The following is a 14,444-nucleotide window of genomic DNA, read 5'->3' on the forward strand; positions in this document are numbered from 1 at the left end:
TAACAACAATTCAACACAAAGAAAAAATATTAAAAGCAGCAAGAGAAAAGCAACAAACAACATATAAGGGAAAACCCATCAGGATAACAGCTGACCTTTCTACAGAAACTCTGCAGGCCAGAAGGGAATGGCAGGATATACTGAAAGTCCTGAAAGAGAGAAACCTACAGCCAAGAATACTTTACCCAGCAAGAATCTCATTCAGATTTGAGGGAGAAATCAAAAGCTTTCCAGACAAGCAAAAGTTAAGAGAATTCAGCACCACCAAACCAGCCTTACAACAAGTGCTAAAGGAACTTCTCTAAGTAGGAAACACAAGAAAAGGAAAACACCTACAAATACAAACCCAAAACAATTAAGAAAATGGTCATTGGAACACACATGTCAATAATCACTTTAAATGTAAATGGATTAAATGCTCCAACCAAAAGACACAGACTGGCTGAATGGATACAAAAACAAGACCCTTCTATATGCTGCCTACAAGAAACCCACTTCAGACCAAGGGATACATATAGACTGAAAGTGAAGGGATGGAAAAAGATATTCCATGCAAATGGAAGTCAAAAGAAAGCTGGAGTAGCAATACTCATATCAGACAAATTAGACTTGAAAGTAAAGACTATTAAAAGAGACAAAGAAGGGCACTACATAATGATCAAGGGATCCATCCAAGAAGAACATATCACAATGGTAAATATCTATGCCCCCAATATAGGAGCACCTCAATACATAAGGCAAATGCTAACAGCTATAAAAGGGGACATCGACAGTAACACAATTATAGTGGGAGACTTGAACACCCCACTTACATCAATGGACAGATCATCCAAACAGAAAATAAATAAAGACACACAAGCTTTAAATGACACATTAGACCATCTCGACTTAATTGATATTTATAGGACATTCCATCCAAAAACGACAGACTACACTTTCTTCTCAAGTGCACACGGAACATTTTCCAGGATAGATCACATCCTGGGTCACAAATCAAACCTCAGCAAATTCAAGAAAATTGAAATCATATCAAGCATCTTCTCAGACCACAATGCCATGAGACTAGATATCAATTACAGGAAAAAAACTGCAAAAAATACAAACACATGGAGGCTAAACAATTCACTATTAAACAACCAAGGAATCACTACAGAAATCAAAGAGGAAATCAAAAAGTATCTAGAAACAAATGACAACGAAAACACAACAACCCAAAACCTATGGGACGCAGCAAAAGCAGTTCTAAGAGGGAAGTTTATAGCAATACAGTCCTACCTTAAGAAACAAGAAAATGATCGAATAAACAACCTAACCTTACACCTCAAACAACTAGAGAAAGAAGAACAAAGAAACCCCAAAATGAGCAGAAGGAAAGAAATCATAAAGATCAGAGCAGAAATAAATGAAAAAGAAAGGAAAGAAACCATAAGAAAAATCAATAAAACTAAAAGCTGGTTCTTTGAGAAGATTAACAAAATTGATAAACCATTAGCCAGACTCATCAAGAAAAAAAGGGAGAAGATGCAAATCAACAGAATTAGAAATGAAAAAGGAGAAGTCACAACGGACACCTCAGAAATACAAAACATCATGAGAGACTACTACAAGCAACTATATGCCAATCAATTGGATAACCTGGAAGAAATGGATACATTCTTAGAAAAATACAATCTTCCAAGACTGAACCAGGAAGAAATAGAAACCATGAACAGACCAATCACAAGTACAGAAATTGAGGCAGTGATTAAAAATCTCCCAACACACAAAAGCCCAGGACCAGATGGATTCACAGGCGAATTCTATCAAACATTTCGAGAAGAGTTAACACCTATCCTTCTCAAACTCTTCCAAAATATTGCAGAAGGCGGAGCACTCCCAAACTCATTCTATGAGGCTACCATCACCCTGATACCAAAACCAGGCAAAGATGTCACAAAAAAAGAAAACTACAGACCAATATCACTGATGAATATAGATGCAAAAATCCTCAACAAAATACTAGCTAACAGACTGCAACAGCACATTAAAAAAATCATACACCACGATCAAGTGGGGTTTATCCCTGGGATGCAAGGATTCTTCAATATACGCAAATCAATCAACGTGATACATCATATCAACAAATTGAAGGATAAAAACCATATGATCATTTCAATAGATGCAGAAAAAGCTTTTGACAAAGTTCAACATCCATTTATGATAAAAGCTCTCCAGAAAATGGGCATAGAAGGAAATTACCTCAACATCATAAAAGCCATATATGACAAACCAAAAGCCAACATTGTTCTCAATGGAGAAAAACTGGAAGAATTCCCTATAAGAACAGGAACAAGACAAGGGTGTCCACTCTCACCACTGTTATTCAACATAGTTTTGGAAGTGTTAGCCACAGCAATCAGAGAAGAAAAAGAAATTAAAGGAATCCAAATTGGAAAAGAAGAAGTAAAATTATCACTCTTTGCAGATGACATGATACTATATATAGAAAACCCTAAAGACTCTACCAGAAAACTGCTAGCACTCATTGATGAGTTTAGTAAAGTAGCAGGATACAAAATTAATGCACAGAAATCTCTTGCATTCCTATACACGAACAACGGAAGAGCAGAAAGAGAAATTAAGGAAACTCTCCCATTCACCATTGCAACCAAAAGAATAAAATACCTAGGAATAAACCTGCCTAAGGAGGCAAAAGATCTGTATGCAGAAAACTTTAAGACATTGATGAAAGAAATCAAAGATGACATAAACAGATGGAGGGATATACCATGTTCCTGGATTGGAAGAATCAACATCGTGAAAATGACTGTACTACCCAAAGCAATTTACAGATTTAATGCAATCCCGATCAGATTACCAATGGCATTTTTCACAGAACTAGAGCAAGAAATCTTACGATTTGTATGGAAACGCAAAAGACCCCGAATAGCCAAAGCAATCTTGAGAAGGAAAAATGGAGTTGGTGGAATCAGGCTTCCTGACTTCAAACTATACTACAAGGCCATAGTGATCAAGACAGTATGGTACTGGCACAAAAATAGAAAGGAAGATCAATGGAACAGAATAGAGAACTCAGAAGTAAGCCCAAACACATATGGGCACCTTATCTTTGACAAAGGAGGCACGAGTATACAATGGAAAAAAGACAGCCTCTTCAATAAGTGGTGCTGGGAAAATTGGACAGCAACATGTAAAAGAATGAAATTAGAACACTTCCTAACACCATACACAAAAATAAACTCCAAATGGATTAAAGACCTACATGTAAGGCCAGACACTATCAAACTCCTAGAGGAAAACATAGGCAGAACACTCTTTGACATACATCAAAGCAACATCCTTTTTGACCCACCTCCTAGAATCATGGAAATAAAATCAAGAATAAACGAATGGGACCTCATGAAACTTAAAAGCTTTTGCACAGCAAAAGAAACCATAAAGAAGACAAGAAGGCAGCCCTCAGAATGGGAGAAAATAATTGCCTATGAAACAACGGACAAAGGATTAACCTCCAAAATATACAAGCAGCTCATGCAGCTTCATACCAAAAAAGCAAATAACCCAATCCACAATTGGGCAGAAGACCTAAATAGACATTTCTCCAAAGAAGACATACAGATGGCCAACAAACACATGAAAAGATGCTCAACATCACTCATCATCAGAGAAATGCAAGTCAAAGCCACAATGAGGTATCACCTCACACCAATCAGAATGGCCATCATCACAAAGTCTGGAAACAACAAATGTTGGAGAGGGTGTGGAGAAAAGGGAACTCTCCTGCACTGTTGGTGGGACTGTAAGTTGGTACAGCCACTATGGAAAACAATTTGGAGGTTCCTTAAAAAACTACAAATAGAACTACCATATGATCCTGTCATCCCACTCCTGGGCATATACCCAAAGAAAACCATAATCCCAAAAGAAACTTGTACCATCATGTTTATTGCAGCACTCTTTACAATAGCCAGGACATGGAAGCAACCTAAATGCCCATCAACAAATGAATGGATACAGAAGATGTGGCATATATATACAATGGAATATTACTCAGCTATAAAAAGGGATGAGATGGAGCTATATGTAATGAGGTGGATAGAACTACAATCTGTCATACAGAGTGAAGTAAGTCAGAAAGAGAAAGACAAATATTGTATGCTAACTCACATATACGGAATATAAAAATGGTACTGATGAACTCAGTGACAAGAACAGGGAAGCAGATACAGAGAATGGACTGGAGAACTCGAGGTATGGGAGGGGGCGGGGGGTGAAGGGGAAACTGAGAAGAAGCGGGAGAGTAGTACAGACATATATATACTACCACCTGTAAAATAGTCAGTGGGAAGTTGTTGTATAACAAAGGGAGTCCAACTCGAGGATGGAAGATGCCTTAGAGGACTGGGACAGGGAGGGTGGGGGGGAATCGAGGGGGGGGCGTCAAGGAAGGGAGGGAATATGGGGATATGTGTAAAAAAAACAATTGATTGAACCTGGTGTACCCCCAAAAAAAATAAAATAAAATAATAATAAAAAAAAAAAAAAAAAAAAAAAAATAATATTAGCTGTAAGTTTTTTGTAGATGTCCCTTATTAATTTGAAAAAGTCCTTTTTATTCCTATTCTAATAGGTTTTGTTTTTTGTTTTGTTTTTTTAAAATCGTGAATGGTTACTGAATTCTATCAAATGGTTTTTTTTCTACCACTATAGAGATGAGCATATGGTTTTTCCTTTTTGTTCTGTTAATATTTTTATTTCCTGATTTTTTAACATTAATGCAACCTTACATTCCTGAGGTAAACCCTACTTGTTCATATGTTATTTTTATATATTGCTGTGCAGCTCACTCCTCTTAAGTAATGTGATTTTAATATTCTAAACTCCTTGGCCTCCCTTTTGTCTGATCTCTTCCTCCTCAAGTTAGTGAACCCCTGGCCTCTCTTTGAAATATTCCTTTCTGAGAATTTATCCTGGAGACTTCCTCCAGGATGCAGCTGGGGCAATCATAGAGCTCACTGGATTCATTTTTCTTAAGTATCATGGTTCTGTGCTGTTATTCAGTGTCTGAAAACCATTGTTTTATATGTTTTGTCCGGTTTTCTAGTTGTTTAAGGTAAGAGGGTAGATCTAGTTTCTTTTATTCCATCATGGATGATAGTGGAATCCTTACCTCCAACCCCACTCCCCTGAGAGATTTTTTTAAAAATGGAGTGGTCACATTTATTTTCAACTTCATCTGAAATTTAAAATTCAAAAAATAGCCCCAAATTTTTTGTAAAGAACACTCACAGGGACTTCCCTGGTAGCACAGTGGTTAAGAACCTGCCTGCCAATGCAGGGGAGACAGGTTTAATCCCTGGTCTGCGAAGATCCCACATGCCTCAGAGCAACTAAGGCCGTGCGCCACAACTACTGAGCCTGTACTCTAGAGCCCGAGAGCCACAACTATTGAACCCTCGAGCCACAGCTACTGAAGCCCGTGCACCTAGAGCCCGTGCTCCACAACAAGAGAAGCCACTTCAATGAGAAGCAGGTGCACCACAAAGAAGAGTAGCCCCTGCTCGCCACGCCTAGAGAAAGCCCACACACAGCAACGAAGACCTAACACAGCCAATAAATAAATAAATAAATTTATTTAAAAAAACAAAAACAAAAAACACTCACAGAGGAATTTCTCTACCTGATAAACTTATGTAGAAAACAATAATAATTAAAGCAGTATAGCACTGGCACAGGAGTAGCTCAGCAGTAAAAAAGGGGGAGTCCAAAAATTGTATCTATATGTATAATACATATATACACATACCTTATATATATATATGTATTACATATACAACAGTTGATTATTGAACAATGCAGATTTGAACTGCATGGGTCCACTTATACGTGGATTTTTTTTTCAGTAGTAAATACTACATGGTTCGTGGTTGTTAAATCTGTGGATGCAAAACTGCAGATATGGAGGAACCACAACCTTGTATACAGAAGACTGATTATAAGTTATGCTCAGATTTTTGACTGTGTGGAGACTCAGTGCCTCTAACCCCTACGTTGTTCAAGGGTCAACCATATATATTTATTTATTTACAGAGATATATATTTGGCATTTCAAATCCAAAGCCATAAAAGTGGGATTGGTAGATTTGAACAAATAAACCAAAATACTGTATTCAAAGTCAGAAAAGCAAGAGACAGACTTGGGGGGAAATATTTGCAATGCATATAACAGAAAAGATATTAATAGTCAGAATATAGTGAGTCTCTATAAATAAAACATATAAAGATATAACCTATCCAAAATAAATAACTTCAAATGATAAAACAGGTAATTGGCCAAATAAACATATGAATGATACCCAATTTTACTAGTTATGAAAGAAACACAAATAAAAATGAAAAAAATCAAATAGGCAAAAATAATTTTAAAAGTTGATGTATGAGTTAACTTGCAGTCAGGAAAACAGAACCTATGCCAGATAGTTCAATAAAGGGACTTCAATACAGAGAATTTGTAGCAAAGGTGTAAGAATACTTTAAAAATGCAAAAAAGGAAAAGTGAGACACACCAAAGACAATAGGCACTGTCTATGCTTCCAGAGACTGAATGTTTGTGTCCTCCCAAAATTCATAGGTTGAAGCATAATCCTCAATGTAAAGGTATTTGGAGGTGGGGCCTTTGGGGGTAATTAGGTCTTGAGACTGGAGTCCTAATAAATGGTATTAGTGTCCTCATAAAGGAGACCTCAGAGAGTTCTCTTCCCCTTCCACAAAGGGAGGACTCAGGATAAAATAGCTGTCTATGAACCAGCAAATCTTACTAGACTTGCAAATCTACTAGAGCCTTGATCTTGGACTTCCCAGCCTCCAGAACTGAAAGAAATTTCTGTTGTTTATGAACCATCCAATGGTATGTGTTTTGTTTTCACAGCCCAAATAGATTAAGACATGTACTGCTGGCGAAAGTATGAATCATCTCAGTTTTTTAGAAAGATAACTAGACTATCTAAAATGTCTTTAATCCTCTGTGATTTTGTCCTAATTAGATAAGGGTATGGATAAAGATCTAGCTTTAAGGATGTTTATTTCATATTTGTTTATAACAGCAAAAATTGGAAATAATATGCTAACTATTGTGGAAGGAAAATAAAAATGGAGTCAGTATTGCTAAAAGGGCTCTCTAAAATGGAGCCAGGAGGCCATTAAGGAAGGGTGACAAGCACTTCTCAGCCTGGATGGAATAGGACCTTTTGACCACATATTGTCCTGGTGAAGTCATCCAGAACATCTGCTAGAAACTCAAGATACCTACCCTAAAATAACTCATGATTTCTTCAGGACAGATATTTCCTCACTCACATCAGAGTCAATCACAATTCTTGCCAGGCAACTTTTAACAGCCTCGTGGCTTTTTATCTTTATCAGATATCCTGACTCTTTCTCTTCCCTGGAATACTCTTTCAAGATTTCCTGAATTTGTGTCTCCTGAACTGCAATTCTTAAGACCCCAAGTAAACTCTTCTTATTTGCAGATTCCTGCATTATTTTTTGGTCAACCCTATTCAAATATTTTATTTAGACTTAGTTTGATGGGAAACTGTTACTAAGATAGGCTTGGGACATGGCACCATTTACTGGAGTGCTTGCAAGAAACTATAAGGAACTAAAAATAACTGCATGCATGCTCAGTTGGGGCAAATTGTGAACAATAAGATACAAAAAGGCCAAAACCCAACTGCCACTTCTGAGGTTCCTGGAGCAAAAGCAGAACACCATGCATAATCCCTGCATACGGCACCACCAAGGGGGTGGGCAGACCACCTAAACCATCCCTGCAGCCCGACCCACCCATCACCCCCTATGCTCACTCACCCTCTTTAAGGAATGAGCTTACCCCTCCTCAGGGAGCAAGCAAGGGCACCTGTTACTTGTTTTCACTCCCTAGTGCTGCAGCAATGAGTCCCAATAAAGCATTGCCTGAATTTCTCATCTGGCCTCTTACTAATTTCTATTGATTAAAGAGTCCAAGAACCTGGGTCAATATCATTACCATTAAAATAATACTGTAGAATAATATTTAAAGACATGAAGGAATATTTACCATAAAACAAAATTTAAAAAGCACTTTTCAACATATTACATTGTACTATTTTTAATTTTAAAAGCATATATAATGCATATTTGAGCATATGTAATCATAATAAATTTGCACATATATGCAAAGAAATAGCCTATATGTAAAAATATAATAGTGGGTATCGTAGAGTGGGATTTTATCTGATTTTAATTTTGTTCTTTTTTTATCTCTATTTTCTACTATATGTATATTCTTTTTTTTTTTTTTTTTTTTTTGCACACGTGCTCCGCTGCATGCAGGATCTTCCTGGAGCAGGGATCAAACCTATGTCCTCTGCATTGGCAGGTGGATTCTTAACCACTGCACCGCCTAGGAAGTGCTGTGTGTGTATCTTCTTTGTATAGGAAAAAGGCATGTACATTCCTTTTTTAATTAAATTCATTTATTGGACTTTTTTCTCAAGAATAGATGTTGAGGAGGGCACAAATTAATGTACAAGGATTCATCAAAGAGTATTATTTTTGGTAGTGATAGGGATAGAGTAGGATAATTAAATAGTTTTAAAAAACCCACTAGGGGATTAAACATAGGGAATTTTAAGAGAGTTAGGGAGACTGTTGTAATCTAATGACCACTCAAGAAAAGAATCCAGTAACCTAGCAACAATCTACCTTGAAGGAAGACCAGGTGTATTCAAGTATCAGGCACACTCAAGCCACAAGTCCTGATAGTTAAAACACAAGTACTATTATGAAGTCAGGGAGTTAATGGTACTTGAAGAGTAGCATTTCTGCATGTAGCCACGACAGGAAATAGGTGAAAAGGGAAAGAAACCAGGTGAAAGGGGACATTATACTAAAACTTGAGATGAATTACCATTTTTAAGTATATGTTACTATTGCAGAAAAAAACCGATCCCACGAGAAACCAAGCACAACACTCGGAGAGTTGGAGAACTCAGGTTTATTACGCCGGCGGACCCAGACGAGCTAACGCTCCAAAATTCTGGGGCCCCATTTCAGGGGAGTCTTCTCCTTATATAGGTTAAAACATACAGCTATAATTGGTACAAACTGATTGGCTACAAATTACTATAGGTCACGGGCAGTTACAGAGAGCTGGAGTTGCCATGGGTTACACACATGGTAGGGGGTCCTAACAGGAACTTGCAGGAGCCGGACATTCCATTCCTATCAGGACTAAGGTCACAATTTGCATTCTCATATTGGTTGCAGGTTGAAGTTAATGGTCACTTAACAAGTCTATGTGCAAAGGGTCTCAAATAAAGGCTTGGGATGGGTGCCTGAGAGCGAGACATTCTTCCCTTACCTGATCACTTTTAGTAATTCATTTTACTGTTTAACTGAGAGTGGCAAGCAGGCCTTTGCAAGATTAGCAATTACAAGTATGGAAGTTTCAATTTCCTCATCATTACAACCCTTTTGCAAATACACATATGATTTAAATAGCACCATGGCTGTCTCTGATTAGACCATCTAGGGTCAAAGGAGTAACTAATGATGTAAACCTTGATGTCTATCCAAAAGTGCAGAACAGGTGGTCTTCTCCCCCCCCCCCCATTTTTTCTTTGATTATAAAAATGTAGCCCTCTTTGTTCTCGGGGCAGAACCTCCTCAACAGAAGCCGCTTGTCTCTCACAAGCATCCCAGGCTAATAAACTCACTCTGCCTGCCTCTTGTTGAGTTCTTTCTGCATTGAGACAAAAAAATTAGCTTCAGTAAATTCTGACATCAGGTGAGTAGTTTCAATTACAAGATAGTGGGGTGGAGTCCCCTCCTAAGTACAGGGATCAGTGAATTCAAGTCCTAGTCTGAGGTTTGGCTGCACTGGAGTCCCATTCAAGAAGGAGCACAGTTTCAGTGAACAGTTTTATGTTCACTTCAGCATTGGAGTGAACATAACCTAACAGAAAGACAAAAAAAGCTAGAAAAAAAATGTTATCACAAAATGTGGCCTCATTCTTGGTTGGAATCAATCTCTGCCTCTGTCTCTGTCTGTCTCTTTCTCTCCATAAGGAAGCATGGGGCTCTCAGGGAGATTTATTTTCACAAAGATATACATGCACAGCGTTAATTGTGATTATCTCTTTGTTATGGCATTCCATCTCATTTGGGTGTTGTGGTTTTTTTGTTTTTCTGTCCTTTTTTGCTTATCTGCTGAATAAAGTTTATTTATAAATCATCTATTGCTATAATGAATAGGTATTACTTTTGTGTAAGAGGAAAAAGTTTGTTAACGAAAAACTTGCACCCCTTTAGACTCCTTTTTCTTCTGCTTTCTTTTTTCCATTTAAATAACAAAACAGCAACGCACATTTGCAGCTTGCAAAGATATGAAAAACAACCCTGTAGCCCAGTAAGGCACGCCGCTGCGCGCAGGCACGCCGCTGCGCGCAGGCACGCCGCTGCGCGCAGGCACGCCGCTGCGCGCAGGCACGCCGCTGCGCGCAGGCACGCCGCTGCGCGCAGGCACGCCGCTGCGCGCAGGCACGCCGCTGCGCGCAGGCACGCCGCTGCGCGCAGGCACGCCGCTGCGCGCAGGCACGCCGCTGCGCGCAGGCACGCCGCTGCGCGCAGGCACGCCGCTGCGCGCAGGCACGCCGCTGCGCGCAGGCACGCCGCTGCGCGCAGGCGCCCTGCCTTTGCAGAGGGTCCTGGAAAATGTAGTTCTAGGAGGCTCAGAACGCATGCGCACTTGTTGGCTTGCAGGATTCCGACAGAGTTGTTTATTTTTCCGTGGAGTTGGTGAGCTCGTTTTTAACCTTACTAGTGGGTGGTAGGGAGGGGGCTCCGCTTCGGAATAACCTCCCAACCCCAGGGATGAGGCGGAGCTGGAGGGCCCTGAGAGATTAGGGCATCCGGGCTGGTGTTTCGCGTTGGAGTCGAGTGCGGAGTAGCGACGTGGACTCCGAATTCAGGTTTTGCGGGCCTGTGACTGTCCCTGGATTAATGGGAGCCCTAGCTGTGCGTCCCAGCCTTAAGGGCCTCACTTCTGGGTTGAGGGCTGGGAGGTGGGAAGTCACGGGGGCAGAGCTTGGGGCTTTGGGGGCTTTGGCAGATAAATACCCAAAGGGGAGCGGCGGGCATCCCAGACTTCGGCAGGAAATTGCAGGAAAACTGATTTAGGAACTTAGTGGCCCTAGAATTTAGATCTCCGGACATCCAGTTCTTTGCTCTCTTTTCTGTGAAATGCACCTCCTCTAGAGGTAGCTTTTTGTTTTGTGGGGTTTTTTTTGTGGGTTTTTTGTTTTGGTAAATTTCTGAAACCTCTTCTGCAAAGAGCTGTGGAAATGATTCCCTACTTTCTGTGAGCGCTGAAGAGCAGTTGATCGTTGTTCATTGAGATGGCATTTGTGAATGAGCTTTCAACAACTGAAAATGCTTTACGAGTGTTACTATTTTTATTAGTAAACGGGAGAGGACTGCTGTAGTAGATGTCACCCATCTTGAGAGGGCCAGAGCTTCGGAGTTAACCCTGTGTCTGGATTGCAAGATTGGAGCTGTGCCCCTGGACTCTCTTGTGACGATAGTGACGGGGTCGGAGCCCCAGGCAGCAATGTCAGTGGCCTTTCCCTTTGTGCTCTGCAGGGAAGAAGTCTGTTTCTATACTCATTCTGACCTTATTTTTAGGGAGGGTGTGGGTTACGTCCAGGTGGTTAGATAGGGGTTCCATAAGGCAGTCTTGATTTCTCTGGGCCCCTTTTCCTTTTCAGCTCTGTTTTCTCAAGTCTGCTTGATTGGATAAGTTGGAATTAAGAAGGAGGACCTGACCATTGGCCGCTGATTACGTGTCTTTGGTGAGCAAAACTTTTCAAGTCTTTTGTATTTTCCTTGCTGGGTTTAATTTCTAAAGTTAATATCTGCAATTTGAAAAATCACATGTAGTTAAACATCCCTTGAAATTCTCTTATATTGCTTATAATTTATATGTACATGTTATGTGTATATAACCATGCAGTAATGTACATATAAATGTACCCAAATATATTCTTTAAACATTAAGATAACTCTTAGCCTGCCAAAATGCTCATTTACGAGAATATTGTGGGAATTGAGACTGAGGAAACCGCAGAATCTCCCATTTCACACTTAACTCCAGATAGGATACTTTCTTTGAGCCTGTTTGGCAAATTTGTACACGTAAAACATACAAGTGGATCAACTTGGCTTTATTTTTTCTCTCCTGAAATATCTCTGTGCCCAGTGGGAGGAAAGATTTTTTTTTTCCATTTATTGAATACATATTAGTTAAAGGCCCGCTTTTTGCCACGTAATGTTTGAGACCCTGGGGATACAGCAGTGAATAAAGCAAAGTCCCTGCCTGCTTGGAACTGACAGTCTAGGATGAGCACGCAGGCAAAAACAATACGCAGTGTGTCAGGTGGAGACTAGTGGAGGAAGCTGTGCTGTAGTGGTGATGTTAGAGAGGGCCTGGGACAGCTGTTATTTCATAGATGGGGTCAGGCAAACCTCCTCTAATAGTGTGACATTGAGTAGAAACTTGAAGAAAATGAGGATGTGAGCCTTGCAAATATCCCGGAAGGGAAAAGTTCGCAGACAGAGGAAACAGCAAATGCATAGGCCCTGAGGTGCAGATGTCCTTAGCCTGTGTGGAGAACATCAAAGAGGCCATTGTAGACAGAGGAGTGAAGAGATAGCACAGCAGAGGTTGAGATGACAGAGGTAAAAGGGGTCCAGATCACACAGGGCTGTGTAGGCCACTTGGAGGAGATTAGCTTTTACTCTGAGAGAGAAGGGAAGCCATAGGGAGGTGGTTGTAGTTATTGTTTAGTCAGCTCTACTGAGGTGTAATTTCCATACAGTTTACCAATTTTCACCAGAGGATTTTGAGGAAAGAAGTGACATTGTTTGGCTTATATTTTAAAGGAACCATTTGGGTGCTCTGTTGACAATAGACTGTAAGGGATCAAGAGGAGACCTAGGGACACTGGTTAGGAAGCTAAGGCAATAATCCAGGTGAAAGATGATTTCCTTATTCTCTTCACTCTCCTGTGTTAAGTGAACCCTCTGACACTTCGCTTACATCACCTTTCGTCCCCTCCCCCACCTTCACTCTCAGTGATGATCCTGCTTTCTGTTTCACTGACAGAAAAGAACAAGTGGAAAAAAACTTCCAAAGTTACCACCACATCCACCAGCCTTCCTCGAAGCATTTCCGTGGAGTCTGTCCTCCCTCCTGTTACTATAGAAAAAAAGGTCTGTGCTCTATAATTTATATCCAATTTAATGTTACTTGTGCATTAGATTCCACTTCCCCTCACCTACCCAGGACGGTGCCCAGAGTAATCATTGGGCAAAATTCATGGTCTGTCATTTATATATATATATTTTTTGTTTGTTTGTTTGGGTATATGGACAACATTCATTTTTTCAGGAAAATAGAAAAATTCAAATATAAAATGCTGATTTTTAAAAATTATAAATGACCTAATATCCATCAACAATAATTTGCTCTGGAAGAAATCTTTACAAATATGTTATGCCTTTATCATTCTTCAGTTACAAGGGAGCCTCTGTTAAGGGTTTAACTATTGCCTCATTGTAAGAGAATTAAACACATAGGCTTTCCTTCCTTTTCATATATATCTCTTCCTGTTTTTCTATTCCTCACCCCTTTCCAAGATCCTATCTCATTTTCACTTTGGTTTATTTCGAACTTAGAATGTTAAGAAAAGACATCTTAGTTCTCAAAGCTCTGGTTTGTATATGTTCAACCTGGGTTTAGAGTATTTAAATTTATCTTGATCTCACTTCAATTGTATACATGCTCCAGTGTCATTAGTGAATGTAAATTTGCTTTACAGGCAATAAATTGCATTTGTCAACCATAAGGGTTTCCATTTTAAATGTATATAGTTATCTACCTGTTTGATTAAAAACTAATATTGTGTTGGCCAAAAACTTCATTCCAAATACATTATCATAATCATTAGCTAAAGATTTAGTTTATTCACGTCTTTATAAAGACTCAGAGTGATTTGAATGGCTCATTGTTCCATTAATAAAATCTCTCTATAGAATTTTGAACCAATGACTTAAAAATCATTTTCCCCTCTATGAATTTGATTAATAATTCAAAATTATTCTTTGAGCCATTCTTCTCATTTTCTTTTCAGAAATACTGTTTGGATTATTTTTAAGTGGAGAGAAATAATATTAAACTCAAGAATAGGGGAGAGGCTGTAGTCCTAGCCCATCAGTGGCTAACTGTGTGACCTTACCAAGCCACTTGTGGCTGTTGCCTTGAATTTCACGTCTCAGGGAAACTAAGGAAATTAACCTTAATATTTCCTGAGCCTCTTTCTAGCGCAAATACTCTGACATTATGA

The 14,444-nt window shown here is 39.4% G+C and overlaps 1 protein-coding gene across 7 annotated transcripts in view; it reads left to right on the forward strand.

Moving 5' to 3' along the window:
* The window catches only part of LOC130844087 (zinc finger protein 420-like), a 77,348-nt gene that overhangs the window by 22,995 nt on the left and 39,909 nt on the right, over positions 1-14,444 (forward strand). For 3 of the 7 annotated variants that reach the window (XR_009051175.1, XR_009051176.1, XM_057720133.1), the window contains exons 1-4: positions 10,742-10,839; positions 11,503-11,652; positions 11,808-11,891; positions 13,205-13,311. The exons of 1 other annotated variant lie outside the window; for it this stretch is intronic. The gene's annotated coding sequence lies outside the window, so the exon portion shown is untranslated. Of the gene's footprint in view, positions 1-10,709; positions 10,840-11,502; positions 11,653-11,807; positions 11,892-13,204; positions 13,312-14,444 lie in introns of those variants that run through there. 3 more of the 7 variants (XM_057720135.1, XM_057720136.1, XM_057720137.1) reach the window with 3 other exon arrangements.

Source organism: Hippopotamus amphibius, chromosome 2 (assembly GCF_030028045.1).
Source record: "Hippopotamus amphibius kiboko isolate mHipAmp2 chromosome 2, mHipAmp2.hap2, whole genome shotgun sequence".
NCBI lineage: Eukaryota > Metazoa > Chordata > Mammalia > Artiodactyla > Hippopotamidae > Hippopotamus > Hippopotamus amphibius.